The sequence below is a fragment of the Colobus angolensis genome, unplaced genomic scaffold, assembly GCF_000951035.1.
Source record: "Colobus angolensis palliatus isolate OR3802 unplaced genomic scaffold, Cang.pa_1.0 Scaffold69, whole genome shotgun sequence".
NCBI classification, from domain to species: domain Eukaryota; kingdom Metazoa; phylum Chordata; class Mammalia; order Primates; family Cercopithecidae; genus Colobus; species Colobus angolensis.
The window spans coordinates 1,294,503-1,307,956 of NW_012120598.1; the positions used below are offsets into that span (position 1 = coordinate 1,294,503).

The 13,454-nt window shown below is 39.8% G+C and overlaps 1 protein-coding gene across 1 annotated transcript in view; it reads right to left on the minus strand.

The window, feature by feature from the left end:
* The window catches only part of BACH1 (BTB and CNC homology 1, basic leucine zipper transcription factor 1), a 151,677-nt gene extending 139,346 nt beyond the window's left edge, over positions 1-12,331 (minus strand). Inside the window, exon 1 of the mRNA XM_011926460.1 lies at positions 12,142-12,331. The gene's annotated coding sequence lies outside the window, so the exon portion shown is untranslated. The remainder of the gene's footprint in view (positions 1-12,141) is intronic.
* Positions 12,332-13,454: the final 1,123 nt, after the last annotated feature.

Sequence of the window (13,454 nt, forward strand, 5' to 3'; positions counted from 1 at the left end):
CGCCATTCTCCTGCCTCAGCCTCCCGAGTAGCTGGGACTACAGGCCCCCGCCAACACGCCCGGCTGATTTTTTGTATTTTTAATAGACACGGGGTTTCACCGTGTTAGCCAGGATGGTCTCGATCTCCTGATCCACCCTCCTCGGCCTCCCAAAGTGCTGGGATTACAGGCGTGAGCCACTGCGCCCGGCCGAACTCCTTTTTTAATATAAAAAATAAAAAGAATTTTAACCAAACTGACTTTCTCCTTTTACAAACAGAAATAATGGATGCTTTCAAAGTTTAGGAGAAAATTCTAAATATGCTGTCATGATAGCTAATGAGTTTCCTTGATACCTGTATTAGTCTATTCCCACGCTGCTAATAAAGAGGTACATGACACTGGGCAATTTATAAAGAGGTTTAATTGACTCACAGTTCCACGTGGCTAGGAAGGTCTCACAATCACGGTGGAAGGCCAGTGAGGAGCAAAGTCATATCTTCCACGGCGACAGGCAAGCGAGCTCGTGCAGGAGAACTCTCATTTGTAACACCATCAGATCTCGTGAGACTTATTCACTACCGCAAGTACAGTAGCGGGGAAACCGGCCCTATGATTCAACTGTCTCCACCTGGGACCTGGCAGGGGTTATTACAATTCAAGGTGAGAGTTGAGTTGGAACACAGGTGAACCATATCATATCAATATCAAAGTTCCATCTCATAGAAAATTGGTATGCAATGGTTCTCAAAATTCTACTGCACCAAAATCACCTAGAGAGCTTGCTGGGATCTACCCTGGAACTTCTAATTCAGTAAAACTGGGATGGGGCCTAAAGATCTGCATTTCTAACAAGTCTCAGGTGATACTGATGCTGCAGGGCTGAGGGCCACAATTGAATACAGCTGGAACGGGATGAGCCTTAGCAATCAGCTGTTCCGTATCTTTACCTTACAGATGAGGAAGCAGGGCATAGAGAAGAATTTATCACTGAAGGCAAGGCCTGCAACAGCTACCTTGAACGCCCCTGCACTCTTCTCTGTCCTTTTCCACTGTTTCAGTCACGTGTCCAGGGTCTCAAAATGTTATACTGCTTCTCCCTACACTCTTCTCTCCATTCCATTATCAGGAAAAACTATGAAAACTTTACTGTGGTCAAAAAGATTACCAGGACTCTATCTATCTATCCTTCTAGTGTATCTTTGCCTTTTACTCTCTTTCAGCTACTTCACTACTCTCTATATTGTCAGAAACTGATAATAACACAAATGATGCTTGCCTGAAGAAATGAAAGTGAATTGGGCCCTGTGAAATACAATTGATTATTGGGCTGTAGGTATTAACCCAATATGCCTGTAAAATGATTTCAGCATTCTCAGTTCCCTCTGTGTGTATGTGTATTTAATTCTCTTTTGAATGTATAGTATCTTAATATTCTTCACAATAAATAAAGAGTTAAATAAAGTCTTTGGCGTGTGTTCATTTACTATTTTTATAACTTTTGTATCATGGTTTATGTTTTTTAAAAAACTTATCTTTTAATATCCTAAAAAAGGGAGTACTTCTTGAATGGTAGAATAAGGACCATCAAAAATCTGCTCATCCAGGCCGGGCGCGGTGGCTCAAGCCTGTAATCCCAGCACTTTGGGAGGCCGAGACGGGCGGATCATGAGGTCAGGAGATCGAGACCATCCTAGCCAACACGGTGAAACCCCGTCTCTACTAAATATACAAAAAATTAGCCGGGCGATGTGGCGGGCGTCTGTAGTCCCAGCTACTCGGGAGGCTGAGGCAGGAGAATGGCGTGAACCTGGGAGGCGGAGCTTGCAGTGAGCCAAGATTGCACCACTGCACTCCAGCCTGGGCGACAGAGCAAGACTCCGTCTCAATAAAACAAACAAACAAACAAACAAAAAATCTGCTCATCCATAAAAGCAATGAAATCAGTGGCACAAATTGTCAAAATTAACTTTTTCAGAATTCTGAAAGTTAACTAAAAGATTGCAAAATGTCAAGGAGTGTTTAGTCAGGAAAAATGGCTGAATCTTGGTTAGACCAGTGAGCTGTTTTGTGGCATTTTAACTTGACCTAATCCCACTCCCCCAGCCCAACGCCATGGTAACATTGAAAATCAACAGCCTCGCAACTATAGTAGCTATGAAAACCAGCAGGCTGGCAGCCACTGGAGAGGGTCAAATGGATATGGATATAAAACTTCCCCCAAATCTCATAATTGTTAAGACTTGACCTGTGTGGCAATTCACTGAAAATATCCATTCTTGGGGCTTTTCTATGTTTGACCTAACCCAGAATTTGCTCTATGCCAACAGCCCTATCCCTAGGGCACTTGTTTAAAAAAAAAAAAAAAAAAAGGTGCCAATTATTTCACATTGCAGCTGCCTGAGACAATGTTACTGGTTGGAGCTAACAAGAAACTGACCAAAACACAACAACCAAGAAATTAAGATGTCTATAAACGACTTTGGAAAGCAAACACATATTCCTGCAAATACAGAAGGTCACTCACATGTGCAGGGCTGTGTACCTGCATAGGAAAGACCTGAGAAGATCCTAATTCCTCACCTCTGTCTTACCTTAAGATTCCACACAAACAGGAATAAAGCTTAAGGCAAAGTTGTAAACTGCCTGTAGGAATATTAAAGATATACCCCAACCCACACATATATCCCATCACCCAAAACTGCGAAACTTATTGGTTCAAGGGATATAAGGAAATCTCTGTCTAATCATTAGCTGACTACCAATCTAACCAGGCAGAGACTTCAATGGCTGCATATGAAAGAAGAATATAGACTTTACAGAATTAGTGCAGGAAAGTCACTAAACAAATGAATAAAAAATAATAATAGTAAGAAAAAACAGCAACAATAACAACAAACTTTGGGGAGAAGAAAGCATCTGATTTCCCAAGTAGACGCATTATTTAAAATATCCAGTTTTTAACAAAAACAGACACACAAACACACACACACACACACACACACACGCAGAATGTCCCATGCAATAGAAAACAAGTAGTAAATTCTCCTTGACAAAGTCCAGACTTTGGATTTAGCAAACAAAGATTTTTATTTTGCTTTTTGTTTTATAATTTTTGTTTTATTTTAGACTCAATGGGTACGCATGCAAGTTTGTTGCATGGGTATACTGTGTGACACTGAGGTTTGCGGTATGAATGATCCTGTAACCCAGGTAGTGAGTACAGTACCCAACAGTTGTTTTTTTTAACCCTTGTCCCCCTCCCTCCCTTCCTCTTCTAGTAGTCCCCAGTGTCTATTATTGCCATATGTATGTCCGTAAGTACTCAATAAACAATGACTTTTAATCATCCAATGAACTAAAGGAAACCACATCTAAAGAATTAAAGCAAGGTGTGAGAACCATGTCTCATCAAACAAAACTATCTATAAAAAGATATAAATTATTGTTTTAAGAGAATAGAAATTCTGAAGTTGAAAAGTATAACTGAAATTAAAATTCACTAGATGGGATTAACAACAAATTTGAACTCATAGGAAAAAGAATCAGTGAACTTGAAGATAGACCAATTGTGATAATCCAGGACCAGAAAGAAAAAACATTTAAAAAAATAATAACAAGCTTCAGAAACCTGTGGGACACTATCAAGTATACCAACATATAGCAGTCTGAGAGGAGAAAAGATTGATAAAAAAGACAGAAATAGTATTTGAAAAAATAATAGCCAAACATTTTCCAAATTTGGTCAAACATATACACAGTCAAGAATCTAAATAAATTCAAGTAGGATAAACTCAAAGAGATCCACAGTCAGTTACATTGCAATCTGACTGTAAAAAGACAAAGACAAAACAAGAATCTTGAAAGCAAGAGAGAAATGGCTTACCACATACAAAGGATTCTTAGATTAACTGTTGGCTTTTCATCAGAAACCATTGAGAGCAGAAGGAAATGGGAGTTAATATATTTAAAGTGCTGAAAGAAAAAGATTGTCAGTCGAGAATTCTACATTAAGCAAAAGTGTCTTTCAAAAATGAAGGAAAAAGTAAGATATTCCCAGATAAACAAAAACTAAAATAATTCATCACTAGCAGACATGCCATATAAGAAATACAAATCACTCCAATTACTAAAATCAGAAATTACAAAGAACAACATTAGGATGTTTAAAGAAATACAAGGATTATAAGAAAATACTACAAACAATTGTGTGTTAACAAATTAAATAACCCAGATGAGGTAGCCAAATTCCTAGAAAGAAACAAACTACCAAAACTGACTCAAAAAGCAACTGAATATCCAAATGGACCTATACTAAGTAAAGAGATTGAATTAGTAATCCAAAAACTTATCACAAAAAGTCCAGGCTCAAGTGATTTCAATGATGAATTCCACTGAATAATTTAGAAAGAATGAGGATCACTCACAGACTTTTCTGAAAAAGTGGAAGAGAAAGGAGCATTTCCCAATTAATTCTATGGAGGCCGTATCACCATAATACCATAATCAGATATAGATATGAAAAGAGAAAAAACCACAGACTAATATATCTTATGAATATAGATGCAAAAATCCTTACCAAAAGTGTAGCAGGCCATAATGAACAACATATAAAATGGATTATACACCATGACTAAGTAAGATTATCCCAGGAATGCAGGATTGGCTCAATATAAGAACTCTATCAATGTAATATACCATATTAGTAGAATTAAAGATAAACCCACATAATCATCTCAATAGATTTTCTTAAAGCAGTTGATGAAATCCACCTCCCACCCCCACAGCAAACTAAGAATAGAAGAGAAGTTTCTCAATCCAATAAAGGGCATCTACGAAAAACCTCTAGCTAACATCATGTTTAATGGTGAAAGAAAGTTCAGCAATAAGATAAGGATGTCTGCTCTTACCACTTCTAGTCAACATCATATTGAAGGTCTAGCCAGAGCAGTTAAGCAGAAAGAAAGAAAGAAAAGGTAAGCACACACATATCCGATCAGCAAAGACTGGGAAACTTAGTATTTCAAAGCATTTAAGAAAATCTCTGTCTAATAATTAGCTGACTGCTAATCAGATCAGGCAGACACTTCAGTGGCTGCATATAAAAAAGAACACAGACTTGACAGATTACAAAGGAAGAGGTAAAATTATTTCTATTTGCAGATGATGTAATCTCGTGTATATAAACTCCTAAGGAAAATCTACCAAAAAACTATGAGATTCTAATAAACAAGCATAATAAGGTTGCAGAACACAAGATCAATATACAGAAATGAATTTTATTTCTATAAAATAGCAATAAACAATAAAAAATACAATAAAAATTTTGTTTGCAAAAGTATAAAAGAAAACCTCATGAGTAATTTTTTTAAAGTAAAAGACTTGTACAGTGAAAATCTATAAAAGATAATTGAAAGAAATTAAAGAAGATCTAAATAAATGGGAAGATACCTCATGTTCATGGATGAGAAGACTTACTTGTGTTAAGGTGGCAATATTTCACAAATTAATCCACATATTCAACTCAGTCCTTTTCAAAATCTCAGCTATGTATTTTCAGAAATTGACAAGCCAATCCTAAAATTTGTATGAAAACTCAAAGGAACCACAATAACCAAAACAACCTTGAATTGTAGGACTTAGGCTTATCAGTTTCAAAACTTATTACAAAACTGCAGTGAGTAAGACAATGTAGTACTGGCATAAGTATAGACATATAGATCAACAGAATAGAATTGGATTCAGAAATAAACTCTTACATTTATAGGTCAAATTATTTTTCAGCAAAGATGTCAAGAAAATTTAATGAAGAAACAGTAGTCTTTTCAACAAATGGTGCTGGGACAACTAAATATCCATATGCAAAAGAATAAAGTTGAAGCCCTACTTCACACCATATACAAAAATTCATAGACCTAAACATAAGGGGTAAAACTATAAAAGTCAGCCATAGAGCTAAATATAACAGGTAAAACTATAAAAGTCTTAGAAGAGGCTGGGAGCGGTGGCTCACGCCTGTAATCCCAACACTTTGGGAAGCCAAGGCAAGTGGATCACCTAAGGTCAGGAGTTCGAGACCAGCCTGGCCAACATGGTGAAACCCCTTCTTTACTAAAAATATAAAAACTAGCCAGCTGTGGTGGTGGGCACCTGTAATCCCAACTACTCAATAGGCTGAGGCAGGGGAATTGCTTGAACTCAGGAGATGGAAGTTCCAGTGAGCCGACACGGTGCCACTACACTCCAGCCTGGGTGACAGAGTGAGACTCTGTCTCAAAAAAAAAGTCTTAGCAGAAAGCATAAGAGTAAATCTTCATGACATTGGGTTAGGCAATGGTTTCTTAGATTTGTGAATCCAAAGGTACCTGAGACAGGTCTCAATCAATTTAGGAGGTTGATTTTGCCAAGGTTAAGGATGCACCCATGACACAGCTTCAGGAGGTCCTGATGGCATGTGCTCAAGGTGGTCTAGTACAGCTTGCTTTTATACATTTTAGGGAGACATAATACATCAATCAATACATGTAAGATGTACATTGTTTCCATCTAGAAAGGCAGGACAACTTGAAGTGGGGCTTCCAGCTCACAGGTATATTTTAAAGATTTTCTGATTGCCAATTGGTTGAAAGAGTTAAGTTATTATCTAAAGACCTGAAATCAATAGAATGGAATGTCTGGGTTAAGATAAGGGGTTGTGGAGACCAAAGCTTTATCTTGCAGATGAAACCTCCAGGTAGGAGGCTTCGGAGAGAATAGATTGTAAATGTTTCTTATAAGACTTAAGGTCTGTGTTGATGTTAATGCTGGAAGGCTTTTCCTGAATTCCAAAAGGGAAGAGGATATAAAGAGGCACTTCTGACTCTCCCTTCCCATCATGGCCTGAACTCGTTTTTCAGGTTAACTTTGGAATGCCCTTGGCCAAGAGGAGGGGTTCGTTCAGATGGTTGAAGGGCTTAGAATTTTATTTTTGGTTTACAGACTGATACTGTTTGGCTGTGTCGCCAGCCAAATCTCATCTTGAATTGCAGCTCCCATAATTCCATTGTGTTGTGGGAGGGACCCAATGGGAGACAACTGAATCATGGGGGGAGTTTCCCCCATACTGTTCTCACAGTAGTGAATAAGTCTCATGAGAGCTGATGGTTCTATAAGGGGAAACCCCTTTTGCTTGGAAACCCCTTTTTGCTTGACTCTCACTCTTCTCTTGTCTACCACCATGTGAGATGTGACTTTCACCTTCTGCAATAATCGTAAGGCCTCCCTAGCCACGGGGAACTTTTGAGTCTAATAAACCTCTTTCTTTTGTAAATTGCCAGGTCTCAGGTATGTCTTTTTTGTTTTGTTTTGTTTTGTTTTTGCTTTTGTTTTTGTTTGTTTTTTGAGATGGAGTCTAGCCCTGTTGCCCAGGCTGGAATGCAGTGGTGCAATCTCAGCTCACTACAACCTCCACCTCCTGGGTTCAAGCTATTCTCCTGGCTCAGCCTCCCAAGTAACTGGGATTACAGGCATGCGCCACAATGCCCAGCTAATTTTGTGTGTTTGTGTGTATTTTTAGTAGAGATGGGGTTTCACCATCTAGGTCAGGCTGGTCTTGAACTCCTGACCTCAAATGATTCATACACCCTTGGCCTCCCAAAGTGCTGGGATTACAGGTGCAAGCTACCATGCCCGGTCATGGGTATGTCTTTATCAGTGGTATGAAAAGAGACTAATACACAGATATAACACCAAATGTATAAACAACAAAAGAAAAAGTAGATAAACTGGATTTCATAGAAATTTAAAACCCCATTTCTTTTGTTTGTTTGTTTTTGTTTGTTTTTGTTTTTTGAGACAGAGTCTTGCTTTGTTGCCCAGGCTGGAGTGCAGTGGCATAATATCTGCTCACTGCAAGCTCCGACCCCCTGGGTTCATGGCATTCTCCTGCCTCAGCTTCCTGAGTAGCTGGGACTACAGGAACCCACCACCATGCCTGGCTAATTTTTTTGTATTTTTAGTAGAGACAGGGTTTCACCATGTTTGCCAGGATGGTCTCGATCTCCTGACCTCATTATCCACCCGCCTCGGCCTCCCAAAGTGCTGAGATTACAGGTATGAGCCACCGCGCCTGGCCTAGAAACCCCATTCCTAAGGACATAATCAATAAAACAAAAAGACAATCCAAGAATGGGGAAAATATATTTGCAAATCATGTATGTAATAAAAGACTGAACACACAATGCAGAATATATGAAGAACTCTTAGAGATCAACAATAAAAAGACAACCCAATTAAGAAATAAAGAATTTGATAGACATTTCTTCAAATATGTCCAAATGACCAATGAGTACATTAAAAAATGCTCATCATTAGTCATTAGGGAAATACAAATAAAAATCACAATGCGACACCACTTGACACCCACAAGTGAGGACAGCAACCAGTCCTCATTCTCCTAGGAGGTATGACACTTCATTCTGTTCCTCAGCAAGACCATCACTTCCCACTGCCCCACATTTGCCCCTGCCTCTCCCTCTGTTTTCCCATCCCTGGTGATAGAAATGACCCAGGCAGTTGCTGCAAATTGAAATGGGAAAGTTTCCTGATTCCCCTTGCAGGACATGCAACAGAGGTGTGGCTCGCCTGTTCAGTCGACACCACTGCTCAAAACTCTGATGGGAGGGGAAATACACAGACTGACAGGTGTAGGAGCCAGGGCAAGCAATTTGGGCTCCAGCCCCCCGGTAGTATCTAGAGGTGCATCCCTGCGGCCCCTTTCTGCAAGGGAAGAGGACCAGTATGGCAGCTTTCTGTATCCGAGCTCTTACTCAGCATCCCAGAAGAATCAGGTGACACATGGGCTTGAAGGATGAATGCGGGGTTTTATTGAGTGATGGAGGTGGCTCTCAGCAGGATGGATGGGGAGCTGGGAGGGGGATGCACTGGGAAGATGATCTTTCCTGGAGTTTGGCTGTCCAGCAACCGAACTCCCCCCTAACCTCCCTCAGCTGAGCTCCTCTTGGTGTTCAGATGTTCCTTCTCTTCTGTCTTTCTTTGCTGCGCTGTTTGTCTGCTTGTCTCCTCATCTGCTCGTCTGCTTCTGGAGCCTGGGGTTCAGGGTTTATATGGGTACAGGATGGGGGGCACAGTGAGCCAAAAGGCAACTTTTGAGGCACGTAATGCCTGTTCCCACTTAGGGCCACGGGTCTCCAGGCTTGAGGGTGGGGACTTTGCCGGGGAACCACCCTCTTCTACCCAGTATTTCCCTGTCTTCTGCCCATATCAAAATCACCTTCTCTCCTCCACAACAGAAGTCAGGGTTTTCCCCTCTTCCTTCCCAGACTTATCTCTGCAGCAACTATTTTTGTCTCCAGAAGTCCTACTCTCATTGCCCAGCCAAATGGCTAAAGGAACATCACCCCCACAGCTGTTAGGACCCTGGTGAAGGATGGGAAAACATGTCCCCGGTAACCAAACAGGAAAGTCAGCTGAACTTTCCCCACAGAAACAATATTACACACACTTCAGCCATTTGAGTGTAGGATATGCTTGAGTGGATAGTCTAGCAGTCCTAACAATCATCGAGGATGTATACGTAAAAAATGGAAACAGTTTCACTTTCAAACAACCAGCTCATAAATGAATGTTTGGATCAGACCCATTCTTCTGTTTTTCAGTCAAATAATTTTTTATTTTTTACTTTTTGGTATCTAACCTTGTATCTATTCTTGTTGTTGTCAATCAGATCAACGCTGCATTCCTCCAGAAACCGGTGAGTATGTTTTGAAAACTTCCCTCCTGTGACCCAGGACCTTGGCTAGAAAGAGTCATCGTAGCACAAGAGGAAGATGGAGCAGGGGTTTTCCTGAGGGTGTGGCAATAGCAATGACTCATGCTACTTCCTTTTTCTAACCCCTTCCATTAGTGGGGTGGGGGAAAGTCACAGTCAGACCTGGGGAAAGCCGTCTTTATTTAGAGGGTGCCCCTAGTGTAGTGATGGCTTTTTGCTTTCTTTTTGCCACAATGCAAAACAGGGAAATAAAAACACACAGCAAGATAGCGAGAGTTTAGAACTCTAACTATAGGACAGCCAAAAAAGGTCATTTATAAAATAATGCAACATACACTAAAATTAGTTCCCTAGTGTATGCAAAAAAGAAAGTCAAATTCAGCACATTTCTTTTTGTGTAGTCAGGTACTAAATGACTCTCGCAGCATATGAAGTGGATAAAGAGAACAAAGACAAAGCAGAAGAAAGAAGAGAGAGGAGTGCAAAGAAGAAAATAAGTGTAGACATAAATTAGCTTTTCAGTGTGGGTAGTCTAGATACTATCTTAGTTCCCCAAACAATGTTTACTTTGTGATTTCATTGCATGACTCTTTCAGATGCTTTCTCTCTGAATGGCTAGAAATCAACAGTTCTAGACCCTAACTCTGTAAAAGCAAAGGACTCAAGTCCTCTTCAAGTCTTTCCACTTATAAAAAGGGAAATAAATGAGAGTTTTATACCTTGTGAGCTTTTTAAAGCATTTCACAGAAATTAAACATCAGTGATTACATAAAGCTATATATAACTTTTCAAACAGAGGGGAAAGAAGTCAAGTTATTGAGGAAACCATAGCCAAAGAAGGACAGCTGTTTAGTTCCCTGAACCACGCTTTTGAAATACTGTAATTGAGATCATTCAGTGAAACTTGTTGGTTTAAATTATTTTTTTCCTTATTGAAAAGAGGGGCTGAGAGGAAGAAAGGCATGAACTGCTACTTCACAAATTAGCATAATTATATCCACTGTATGTGGTATTATGAAAATTAAATTTAAGAAATTATAGTTAAAACCCCTAGCACAGTGTCTGGCATCTGTTAAGGGATAAAAAAGACTCAGATGACACAGTTTTTATTATTATTGCTGTTATTATCATCGTGATTATTATAGAGGGGGATCTGTGAGTTTTAAGGAGATTGCTGGTAGTTGGATAATTTACCCGAATCATTCCAAATGCTTATATTGTATTTCATGGACCATGTACAGAAAATAGAATGACAGTTCCATTTTTGTGTCAAATTGTAATTAGTTAATGCCATGCCCTCAAAAGAAACCTTGATTTTTATGTTATTATCCAAAATGAATTTCATTCCCAAACTCTTGAATCTTTGACCTGTAGGAGATAAAAAATATGCCTGTTTGGCATAAAGATTATTTTGAGCTGATGATTTTGAGAAACTGCAGACACAGGAGAAGCTCTGAAAACAGAGTAAAAGTTACCCTTATGTAAGAAAAATTTATATCTGTAAAGGAAATCTCCATTTGTAAGTGTCTTCCTCTCCATACCAGGATGAGAAGGATGACTAAATCATCAGACTCAGTGGAGAAGGCACCAATTTAGATCTGCATAACAAACTTTACCTTTGCTTACTGTGTTCTCCTGGGCATCTCACCATAACTGGCCTTCCCCTCACCCTTCTGTCTTTGTTTCGGTGGAAGATAGAATTTAAGCCTGAATTCCAAGCCATGTCTTCGAGATTTGCTCATTTCTCTAAGTTTCTCCCAGGTATACAGAAGATATACATGTTATGAAACATCGGTTTTTCCCTCGTTAATCAGTCTTTTGTTGCAGGAATCTGCCCCAGCTAAAAGATATGCAGAGTAGAGAGAAATGTTTGCCCCCTACAGCCCCCAGTACTTAATTTTTATTCACTAATTTCTGGATCTTGATTTATTAATCATTAAAAGGGTGCCAGATGCACCAAAATCACCCTGATAAAAAGAAAGAACATGTAGAGAAAAAGGGTGAAAGACTTTGTCTCGCTCATCCATCTGGGTTATCTGTGCCTTTGTTTGCCTCTGACTGGTCTATTTCACAACTCTTTAGACTCAGAAGTTACATTGGAGAAAATTGATTGGAATGCAAATAATCTCTGTCCATGAAAATGCAAATTGGGTTTGTGTGGATATTGACCAGTTTTGCCAGTTTTGCATTTGTTTGTAAATGCATTTTACATTCCTTATTTGACCATAAATGTGTGGTTCTCTTTTGAACTCCTTGCAACATCTATTTATCACTGTATTAATTCCTGTGTTAAATTAAATCTTTGACACATGCAATATTTTATATTGCATGAAAGTTGTAATTTTATCCTCATTTCAAATGTATTCTTTAATGAATATAAACAGCAAACTTACGTGATTCATTGAGGAACACATCTGAAATTCAAACATGTTCCTTTCCTTGCAAGTTTTCTCTCCAAGGCCAGAATTGCATCCTTCCTGTGTCATCCATATAGTCATTGTCAAAGAATCAGTCAATCAAAGATGGCTTTGTAAGCTTGCTGAGTAAATAACAGAGTCCTGGACATTTTTGAATAGCTTTTTCTGTTCAGCAAAAAACGACTTGCAAGCCTAGGCACGATGGCTCACGTCTGTAATCTCAGCACTTTGGGAGGCTGAGGTGGGCGGATTGCTTCACCTCAAGAGTTAAAGACCAGCTGGGAACATGGTGAAACCCCAACTCTACCAAAAATACAAAATAAAAATAAAAATTAGCCGGGTGTGGTGGTGCATGCCTGCAGTCCCAGGTACTCGGGAGGCTGAGGTGGGAGGATCACTTGAGCCCGGGAGGCAGAGGCTGCAGAGAGCCGAGATTGCACCACTGCATTCCAGCCTGGGCGACAAAGTGAGACTTCATATCAAAAACAAAAAAACAAAAACAAAAAACAAAAACAACTGCCAAGCTTCTAAGGCAACCTATTGTTCACAGTGGTTACTCCGATTTACTGGTGGTGAATCCATAGGTGTCTGCAGCAACTTCAATTCTTGCGTCCTCAGAAGAAAGAATTCAACTGAGGGGCGTAAAGCAGAAAAAAAGACCAAGGCAAGTTTCAGCACAGGAGTGGAAGTTTATTTAAAACGCTTTAAAACGGAAAAGAAAATTCACTTGTAAAAAACCCAAGAGGGTGCCTGAAGTTCAAAAAGAGAGCTTTAACCTTGATCCTAGGGCTTTACAGGCTTGCCACTTTCGCGTATTTCTTCCCTTAGGGTGGGCTTCCCGCATGCGCAGTGCCCTCCTTACTGCTGGGAATTGAGCGCACAGAGTTCAGGAAGTTGTACCCAGGCCCTTCTGATCCTGCCTTCCCTTTTTTCCGGTGGAGTGCCCCGGAAGGTCATACTCCGCCAACTTGTCTCTTTGTGTACGTGTCCAGGAAGCTGCTTTCCCTGGCATCTACATTCAATTAACACTTTAATGTTAAGACCTGTGGATCATCAGGAGCTTGTCTCTCCCTGGCACTGGCTGCTGAATTATCATTGCTAGAGAGTCAGTGTGATAGTTGTTAAACCATCCCCGGACATTCCTAGTGGGTGGGGGGAGAGCCCTCTCCTGCCCCACTCATGCCTATCTAACTACCTGTAACAATATAAGTAAGTTGCTAACACTTCGTAAGTAAGCATTACCAAAAGGAAAGTGAGATCTGTTTATGGGGCTTCTTGGAGAGAAGATT